The sequence below is a fragment of the Panthera pardus genome, unplaced genomic scaffold, assembly GCF_024362965.1.
Source record: "Panthera pardus isolate Hobbes unplaced genomic scaffold, ASM2436296v1 HiC_scaffold_17, whole genome shotgun sequence".
Taxonomy (NCBI): domain Eukaryota; kingdom Metazoa; phylum Chordata; class Mammalia; order Carnivora; family Felidae; genus Panthera; species Panthera pardus.
Window position 1 is genome coordinate 57,009,062 of NW_026526732.1, and position 10,282 is coordinate 57,019,343.

The 10,282-nt window shown below is 38.4% G+C and overlaps 1 protein-coding gene across 1 annotated transcript in view; it reads right to left on the bottom strand.

Annotated features, from left to right (window-relative positions):
• Positions 1 to 5,835, bottom strand: part of LIN28B (lin-28 homolog B) — a 128,012-nt gene extending 122,177 nt beyond the window's left edge. The window contains exon 1 of the mRNA XM_019442980.2: positions 5,645 to 5,835. The gene's annotated coding sequence lies outside the window, so the exon portion shown is untranslated. The remainder of the gene's footprint in view (positions 1 to 5,644) is intronic.
• Between the last annotated feature and the right edge of the window lie 4,447 nt (positions 5,836 to 10,282).

The following is a 10,282-nucleotide window of genomic DNA, read 5'->3' on the forward strand; positions in this document are numbered from 1 at the left end:
ATCAGAGTAAAACCTAAAGCAAGATACTTATTACATTTGCTATAACTTAAATACAACATATACACATATGAAATAAAGTATTAGATGTAGAAGTTCAACATTGAAGTGAATGTGTGTGCTTTATGAAAATGTTTTCTTACTCTGTCCTCTAAAGGAAAATTAATATATATTAAAACACTTCATTATAATTATTTTTTGCAAATTAAGTCAATAGACTAAATTCAAATGCTGCCTAAGCAAAATCAGAAGAAATCATTTTGTAATTTAACTGAAAATCCTACTCTAATTATAGATAAAACTGAAAATGCTATATTCTTAACTACATGTAGAGACAGAGAAGTTAAAGAAAACAATCTACTTCAAAGTAAAACAAATATTTACATGTGACTTTATACAGTTGAAAAACCATAGGTATTCGAATGTTAACACAGGAAACTTTGCATGTACTAGAATATTTAGAATGTTATCTTGAGAGAATGAAAAAATTTATATTACTTTAGGAAAAACATTTTAAATTGTATTTTTATATTTATGAAGTAATTTATAATACATCATTTTTTTATTTATAATACATTATGTGAACCCTTAACATGAGAGGTTAATATTTATAATACAGCTGAAACACAGAGATGAATTTAACTTTCTCAACCACTTTACAAATTACAATTTTATTGGTTTCACGTAAGATATGAGAAATTCTAGCATTCTCTTCAAATACAATACAGTAAAAAAATTCTATTCCAGAAAATTAAAAAATTTCAATGAATAATAATTTAAGTCAACTGGCAAACTGTCAAGATTGTTTAAAGGCACTGATGTAGGCACAAATGTTATTTGGTAAACAATTCTTTAACTTGAACATGAATGTAGTAACACAATTAAGGCACAGCAGTTGGTTTTGCAATTGCAAACTGTATTTTTCACCATAAGAAACAACAGTTTTACATAATAAAGCTCATAGGTGAGTCCCTGTTGAGGTTGCACTGAATAAAAGAAAAATGAAAACAACAGTGGTTTGAAGAAGTCAAAATAATGGCAAAATTCCTGTCTTATGGAAGCTAATCACATACACTTTGAAGGCCCACCAAAACTGTAAGATGAAAACTTCAGAGTAGCTTCTTGATATGATAAACTATAATGACTCTAAATAAAGCTGAATACCACTAGTTAATTACAGTGTTAACAAGACAATTTTATTTGATAATACATTCTGAGTTTTAATATACAACATTAATATGTTAAAAATTTATATCACAAGAGATTAACAACTAAATGAGAACTTTTGGTGCATTTGAAATACTTTCAATAAATATTTTAATGTAATAAAGATTGAGAAATGTTTTAGAGGCTGCTCACCCTTACATCACTGCCAGTGATCTAATAGTGTAATAAATGTAATACTAAATAAAAATAATAGGATTGAAATTAGCAGAGGAGATTTACCAAGAGACTAATGAAAAAAGATAAAATTTATAATTGTTTCAAAATTTTAAAATTGTAAAAAAAAGTGTGTTTTCAGCCTATACAGTATAGTAAATATTTTTGTTGAAACAGAGTTTGAAAAAAATGTTACATAAAAGAATTGTTCAAAAAATATAAAAGTAGCCTTTTGGCTCTTGCATTCACAAATAAGAAATAGTGATTTGAAATATGTAACAAATTTAAAACATGTTTTTCCGCCATTAGAACTGGTCACTCAACACTAAGTCCTTTTTTCTATATAATTAAGCTTTTGTTCGGCCATGAAAAAACTAGAAACTGATTACTTGAAAATGAGCTGCATGCCCTTTGTCCTGGTTTGTCACCTTTGACCCTTAATTTGATGATCCTGCATATTGACCCATTCTATTTTTAGGAAAATAATGTCAAAGTTCTATGCCTAAAATAGTACTTTTCACTGAAATATTAAATGTATTACAACATTTTCCTTTCCAGGTAATTTCTACAATGGTTTCACACCAGTGTTCATTTCATATAATGTAGAATATAGTAATATTATAAGCAATGACACCCTGGTGCTCAGTCTGCTTCAAACAATAGAAAATTTCTTCAAAGTGCTAAATCAAGATCATTATCATTTCAAATTTTATATTTTCTCTTTACCTAGAAATTGCTTATATTATTATTGTTTCCAAGAATATATTTTATGAGTGATTTCTACCTTTATTAATTCCAATAATATGTTTTGATGTTGATTTTGATAGTGCCAGAATATAAACCTGAATAAAAATGGTAAATATCAAGTTCCTACTCAAAGTTACAGTGGTATCAACTATAAGTGTAGTTTTGGAGAGAAATCATTGGCTGCTTAAATTGGTTTTAAAATCTTGTCTTCATCTGCAAGTGGCAGCTTTCAAAGAAAGGGAAAACCTCTAGCATTGATCCCATTGATTTTACTGACATTATTCAAAATCAATTTTATACAGTAAATTAATATACTTTAGAAATAACACTTCTCTATCACAATTTCTGGCTCATTTCAATTGCAGCTGAGTAAAGAGAATACATAAAAAAGTATATGTGAAATATAATATATATATTTCCTACAGTGATGATGCTACTTAAACCTTTACATAATTTCTGTGTACAGGTTTCAGTCAGATTTAGCAGTGACCAATATGGCTGTCTTGGTTCAGCACTATGGTCAGCGACTTTATAGAGAGTCATTGTGTCCAAGAACTACAACACAGTATACACGTACACAGCAGGCAAGTTTCTCAAACCAATGTGATTCTAGATTTCATATATTCCTAGATATGTTCAAATGAATCAATCCTAAGTTTTTTAATGTAAAGAATTTTCTTTGTTCTCAGTGGCAAGCTAAAAATTATTTTTTCTCTTGTGGTTCATCAAAAACAGTACTTCTTTGTAAAGAAAATACAGTTCTTTTTAAAAGGCAAGAAAATTAAGGGTTCTAAGCATTTAAACATTAAAACTTTGGGCATTTGTGGACTTACAGAATTTTAAGAGAAAATAAGATTCCATTAAAAATTATCAAATAAGAAAACTCCTTAGGTGACCCAAATTTTGCAGTGTCTCTTTCATAATCAATAGCTTGAAATACTTCTAAATTGTTCCATGTGTGAATCTCCACTTCCCATTTTTTTAAAAATCAACTCAACTATGGATCAAGATAAATGTTTATAGATCATTTTCTGACTGGGGCTTTCTAATATAGTCACCAAATTTGGTAGTTATGAACAGCACTTTAATTATTTTAAAGAGACATCAATCTTAAACCTGAGGACTGTTATGCATATATGTTTAATTTAGTAACAAATTTTTTTCTCTTTAATCATGGTTTGTAAATTTCGATAGCAGTGTGTTATAAATACCAAAAAGAGTTACATGATCAGATAGCAGACTATCAGACAGGTAAGATCTGTTTAATCTCTTTCTTCAGAGTGAATGGGGGAAAAAACACTTTAAATAAATCCACTGCGTTTACTAAAATCCTGGTGTTTTCTGGAATTTACATGTGCAACACACTTTAAACTAAGGCATTCTGAAGACTGACTTTGAATACTGCCACATTAACACTCGATCTGTTTCACTTACAAAGTATAGTTAACTGTATTTTCCCTCATAACAGATTTTTTAATTTAAATCCTGATTAATTTCACAATAAATTTTTCATTGTTTCTGAAAGATGTTTGGCACAGACATACAATAAGATACAACAACTGGACAAGGATTAATAAGAACTGATCCTTGAATCATTAGGTTTCAGATCTGTTAATAGAGAAGCACCTGTACACAGTTCTTATAACCAACATTCATTACAAGCTGATCCAGATACTTAAGTGCTTGACATTTTCCTATCAAGCAATGATTAGCTGATCCTATTTATAAAATAGAAAAGTCAAATAAAGCATTTTGTTCATTTGTAGTATCCCTCCCAAGTACTAGAAAGAGGCCTGTGTGATTTTAATTCCTGAAGGTGTTCAGTAAATCTAGGCATGCTGTATTGTCCTATTTCATACTTTCAGAGATAAAGAATTTGGGAAGCAAGACTTCTCCCCAAATGGACAAGGGTCTAATTATTAATCTACATGGAATATTATTATATGTTCTGTTTTTAACTTATAGTATGACTCCTCCATCAAATACATGCAAGTCCACTGCAGAAAAAAAAGGGCATAAATTTCATCACAAATATTTTGAAAATTACATAAACTGGCATACATTTCCAAGAATTTAATTTTAAATTGTAAAGTTTCCCTGAAATCTTTTATAAAATTGTGATGTGCCATAATTTATGGTTGGACTTAAAAATTTGTTTTAACAACAAATGCATTTCAAAAAGCATTTTTGCGTCATCACCTAGGTAAAACTCTGGTAATAATCTGGACAAAGAAGGCAAAGAGGAGGATTTTTTTTTTCTTTGATCAGAGTAAAATTTCCTAACAGTCACATTTTCCAACAACATTGTAAAATGTTTTAAATTCATTGTAATATTAGTTTCCACGTGTAATTTTAACTTCCACAATGTTTGTGACTAAGAAATGAAAAAACAATAAAACAAATATAATTCATTTTTCCCTTGCGTTAACAACTGTAGATATAAAAACCTTCACTGGAGAACTGTAATAATACCTGGTAACCTTAAAAACCTATGGATGAAAACAAATCCACAGAAAGAACAGAAAGGAACTCAAGGAAACACAGGAACCTAAGATTTCAGTCTGTGTTACATGAAACAATTCAAAATGGCGGACTATTACTTACATTTAAGAAATTTCCGCAATGAGGACACTAAATACATACTGTAAGATGTTACTCGAAAACATTCAATGTTTACCAACGTGCAATTAAAAAAAAAAAAAGTTTTGGAGTACAAATCCTCGTAATGCACCCGCTTCCGATGTTCCAGTCAGCAGTCGGTTAATGCTCCTGCGAATGCATCGCTTCTTTTTTTCTTTTCAAAAGCAACCTAAATCCAAGTGCGTTTTTCTCCGTTCCCCTCAAACTCTTAGTTTTAATTCATGAATTTACACCACCGATACCGAAGCAAAAAGGATCCCCGACGCCTGCCCGCTACAAAGCAGCTCCGCTGGCGGAGTGCGGGAAGGGCAGGTGCGGACGCCCTCTGCTGGTGCGGCCCCGCGTGTCCGAGGCGCCAGCTCCGGCCGCGCGAACCGACCGCCGGGACCGCAGCCGGCGCCGTACCACTGCGACCCCGAGTCGCCCGCTCCCCCTCCCCGCCCGGCCCTCCCGCTTCCAGCCGGCTCCGACCGCCGGGCGGCGACCGCGGCGGAGAGGCCGGGCGACAACGCTGGCGACGCAGCGCCCGCACCGAGCGCCGACCCAGCGGCACGGAGCGGGGAGAGAAAGGTGTGAACCCGGAAGTACATCGACCGCCCGCATCTCAGTGGTAACACTGGGGCAATAAATCAGGGCCGGCGAAGGAAGGACGCGGCTTCTGCTCCCGCACGACAACTTGCTGCGAGACCTGTCACTTCCCCACCTTGTCCTGTCCTTTCCCCTCCCTGGCGCTCGCGCCTCCTCCTTTCTTCCTGCTCCTCGGCACCTAGCTCCCCTCGACGTTGCTCACGTGCCAGACCCGGGGCCGCGAGCGGCGTCCGCACCCGCGCGCAACCCCGGCCACACTCGCGCTCGCCCGGCCGCGGGGCGCGCTGCTTACCTCCGGGGCCTCATGGTCGCGTCGCTAGCCCGGGTGTGAGCGGGGTAGAGGGTGTGAGTACGTGTGTGGCGTTCAGTCCGGGGGGACGGGGCGGAGGAAGGGGCCTGGAGTCTGTCACTTCCTGAGGGAGCGCGGCGACCGGAGACCCGGGACGCGCGCGGCGGGGCCGGGAGGGGTCAGCACATTGTGAGCCGGAGGCGGGGGGGGGGGGCGCAGGGGGGACGCGGCGCGGAGGGGCCGGAGAGCAAAGGCGGCGTTCGGCTGCCGGGCGCGGAATCTGCTGTCGCCGCCGCAGCCCGGCGGGTGGCGGGGCTTGGGAAGGAGGGGGCCGGGTTGGGGGTGGAGGGGGGGCCGCGGGGCGCGGCGGCGGCGGCAGGCTGCTCGGCTCGAGCCCTGCGTCAGGCGGCGGCACGCGCACACCTGCCCGCCGCCTCTCCCGGCCGCGTCATTGGCTGCCCGCGCCGAGCGCGCGAGATTGAACTTTCCATTCATTCTCGGGCCCGGCGTGCGTGCACCACGGTGGTGGAGCTTGCCTCGCGGGCCTCGGGGGACGCGCGCCACCTCCTACCGTCTCGAGGGCGCGTCCCCGCTCGGGGTGTGGGCGCGCCGGTCGCCGCCGCCTGCTGCTCCCATGAAGGCTTCCAGTGACTGGGCCTGTCACTCTGATCCCCCAGCGCGCAGCGTCTGATCCTGGAAGAGCCTTAGCTGGCAGTCCCTGGGGTGCGCCTGGAGGGAGGCGGGAGCGAAACCGTAAGAAGGTATCAAATCGTGTCCTCAGCCGGGGTTGTTTTCCGCTTTATTAACAAACGCTCTGGAGGTTCCACATAACAGCAAATTACTAACTGTGCAGTTCCAAGTGGTCATTTGTATGTATCTCGGGATCCACTGAGTGTCCTACATCGTGTCAGAAGTTTGGGGAACCTATTGTCAAGTACTCCATATTGTACTTTACGGAAACAGTAATTACTCAACCTCAAATTGAATGCAAACATTAATTATCTCACAAAGTACCAAAAGATCTGTGGCCCTAAATACTGACATATGCATTTTGTTGTATCTTCCCAAAACTTCACTGCCTTCTCTCCTACTGTTTTCTACTTCATGACTTCACAGTGCTTTCTTGGCAAAGTTTCTCTTCATACTCTCAGAACCAAATAGTCCTGGTCGACCACTGTCTGACACATAGCCTCTGATCTGTGATCTGGTCTGATCCTATATAGACTACAGACAGTCCCTGACTTACATGATTTAACTTAACCATTTTTTTTTTATTTTAAAATGATGCGAAAGCAATAGGGGTTCAGTAGAAACCTTTCTTCAAAACTTTGAATTTTGATCTTTTCCAGTGCTAGGGTTATGTTACGGGTTCTCTCTCCTGATGCTGGGCAGCAGCAAGCCGGTTCATCAGTCAGGGATAACCAAGGTCTAGAGAAAATGTTTCTGGCTTGGGGATGAAATAAGTGCAGACAAACTGAGCAGAAGCAAAAGCCCATTGTGACACCCCCCTCCAAGAATTTTGCAGAATGACTACTTTTGGCAAATTCCCTAAATGGCTGCCTGACTTTCTATTGAGTCTGTGTAGAATGTGACTGACTTTAAAGATGCTTTTTCATTAGCAAGTACAGAAAGTATTTCTTACATTACTGAGTAGTACAGAGGATTCTTTTAGATTCAATTCTTAGTTATAACCATTGTATCAATCAATTGCAATGGATTTGTTATAATGCTGTATACTTTACACTATATTCCAAATATAACTTAGTGGAAAAGGATGTAGACATTGATCACTAGAAATGCAAAACAGTGATTAATTATATATCACCATCTGAAATATGATATACTTTGACTTAAAAGCATTATGGCAATTTTTAATTTATAAATAGAACTTCCGAATGATGCATTTATAGAATGGGCTTTATTTTCTTTTAATAACTGTGTTTTTTAGGTGCTTTATTAGACTTTAGGTATATTTATGTAATACCTGTGTGAAGTCCTGAGAAGAATTGCAAATAAAATAAAAATTAAAACTTTAAAACAAGCGCATGTAGGTGGCTCAGTGGGTTAAGCTTCCGACTCCTGATTTCAGCTCAGGTCATGATCTCATGGTTTGTGAATTTTAGGGCTTTGTGCTGACGTGAGGAGCCTACTTGGGATTCTCTCTCTCTCTCTGCCCCTGCCCCCAATTCGTGCACACACACACACACACACACACACACTCTCAAATAAGTAAACATTTAAAAAATAAACTTGTTATGAAACAAACACATTATAACATAACCTAGAGTTGGTATCCCAGACAAATCCAGAGGTAATTTTTTTTTGGATTTCAAATTATTTATCATCATGGCATCATGCTGCTGTCACAAAAATGAAAAATGGGACATTATAATATTTAATGTATAATTTCATATCAGGTGCCAGGAAGGGGAGATAATTAACTTTGATAAACTAAGCACTTGCTAAAGAATATCTTAGTATGATTAAGAAAGGATAAAAAGCTACAAGAGAAAGTTAAAGGCAAATGAATGCATTAGTTTTGTATGGCCCTTGACAATATCTTTCTGAAAATATGTTTTTCGGGGCACCTGCATGGTTCATTCAACTTTGACTCAGGTCATGATCTTACGGTTCATGGGTTCAAGCCCGACATCAGGCTCTGTGCTAACAGCTTGGAGCCTGGAGCCTGCTTCAGATTCTGTGTCTCCTTCTCTCTCTGCCCCTACGCCACTCATGCTGTGTCTCTGTCTCTCTCAACAGTGAATAAAAATTTAAAAAAATAAAAATGAATAAATAAATAAGTAAATAAATAAATAAAAATATATTTTTCTACCTGAGGCCATGTTGATAAGTTGCTTTACTCTTACAATTATATTTGATAATTACTCCCTGAGAGAACAGGCTCTATCTTACTATTCTATCTCCAATGCTTGCAATACTGCCTGGCACATAGCGGGTGTGAAAAAAATATTTTTATTTTTATTGTTTTATTGAAGTATAATTAACATACAGCATTATATTAGTTTCAGAAAAAAAATTAATTTTTAGAGTTTATTTTTAAGTAATGTCTATATCTATTGGGCTCAAACTCACAACCCTGAGATCAAGAGTAGCACACTCTACCAACTGAGCTGGCCAAGTGCCCCAGAAAAAAATGTTGGTTTTTAATTGGTGCATAAGAATGCACCCCTTTAAATTTTCAAGCAAATAATTAGCAAGACGTTTAGAGAATAACAGAATGCAGTTTGAGTGTGTTATGTCTCATCCCCGCCTTTTTAAATGACTGGAGTATAAGGGGTGCTTGGCTGGCTCATTTGGTGGAGCATGGGACTCTTGATCTTTAGGTTATGGGTTCCAGCCCTATGTTGGATGTGGAGATTGCTTTAAATAATCTTTAAAAAATAAAATAAATGACTGGAGTATATGAAAGTAAATCCCAGGTATCATGTCCTTTTGCTTATGAATTACAAGTGCTGAACGTTATAATACTGAAAACTAGGTTCTTTACATGTTTGTTCTCTTGTTCTAAAACAATTTTTAAAATAGTTTAAGAATATTAAACTGTAGGAAAGGGGCTCCTGGGTGGCCCTGAAAGGATAAGCTTCAGACTTCAGCTTAGATCATGATCTGGCAGTTGTTGAGTTCAAGCCCCCCACATCAGGCTCTGTGCTGACAGCTCAGAGCCTGGAACCTGCCTTGGATTCTGTGTCTTCCTCTCTCTTTCTGCCCCTCCCCTGCTTGTTCTCTCTCTCTCTCAAAAATAATAAATTCATAAACTTTATTTTTAAAAAGTTTGAAAAACATTTTTAACGTTTATTTATTTTTGAGACAGAGAGAGACAGAGCGTGAACGGGGGAGGGTCACAGAGAGAGGGAGACACAGAATCTGAAACAGGCTCCAGGCTCTGAGCTGTCAGCACAGAGCCCGACGCGGGGCTCGAACCCACAGACCGTGAGATCATGACCTGAGCCGAAGTCGGACGCTTAACCGACCGAGCCACCCAGGCGCCCCGAAAAACATTTTTAATAAAAACAGTGAAGTATGCCAAATTATTGATGCTACTTCTATGGAAAGCACTCTTAAAATTTTTTCCAATTTTTTGAAAACTCATTGTTAAAAAAATGACAGCCCGTCCACCCAAATGAAAGAGTGTGGATCAGTGAAGGAAATTTAGCAAAATCTTGGTAACTGTTGATCTTGGTAATAGGTATAAGGTAGTTCATCATACTAGGTCTAATTTTACCTATTTGAACATTTTCTCTTGTTTTTTAGAATTAAAAAAATTTTTTTAAATTTATTTTAAGAGAGGGATAGAGAGCAAGCAGGGCAGAGGCAGAGAGAGAGGGAGACGGAGAATCCTAAGCAGGCTCCATGCTGTCAGCACAGAGCCCCATGCAGGGCTTGAACTCGCAAACTGTGAGATCATGACCTAAGAGCTGAAACCAAGGATTGGATGCTTAACCTACTGAGCCATCCAGGCGCCCCTGAACATTTTCATATTTTTAATGTTCTTTTAATCATTGGCATTTATTAAATTGTATGAGTTACCTAAAAAATTAGATAAATTTCTAAAAATTTTTGAAAAATTACGTATCACTAAAAAATTGTTGATGTCTAATATACCTGGCTTTGAGGGACTCT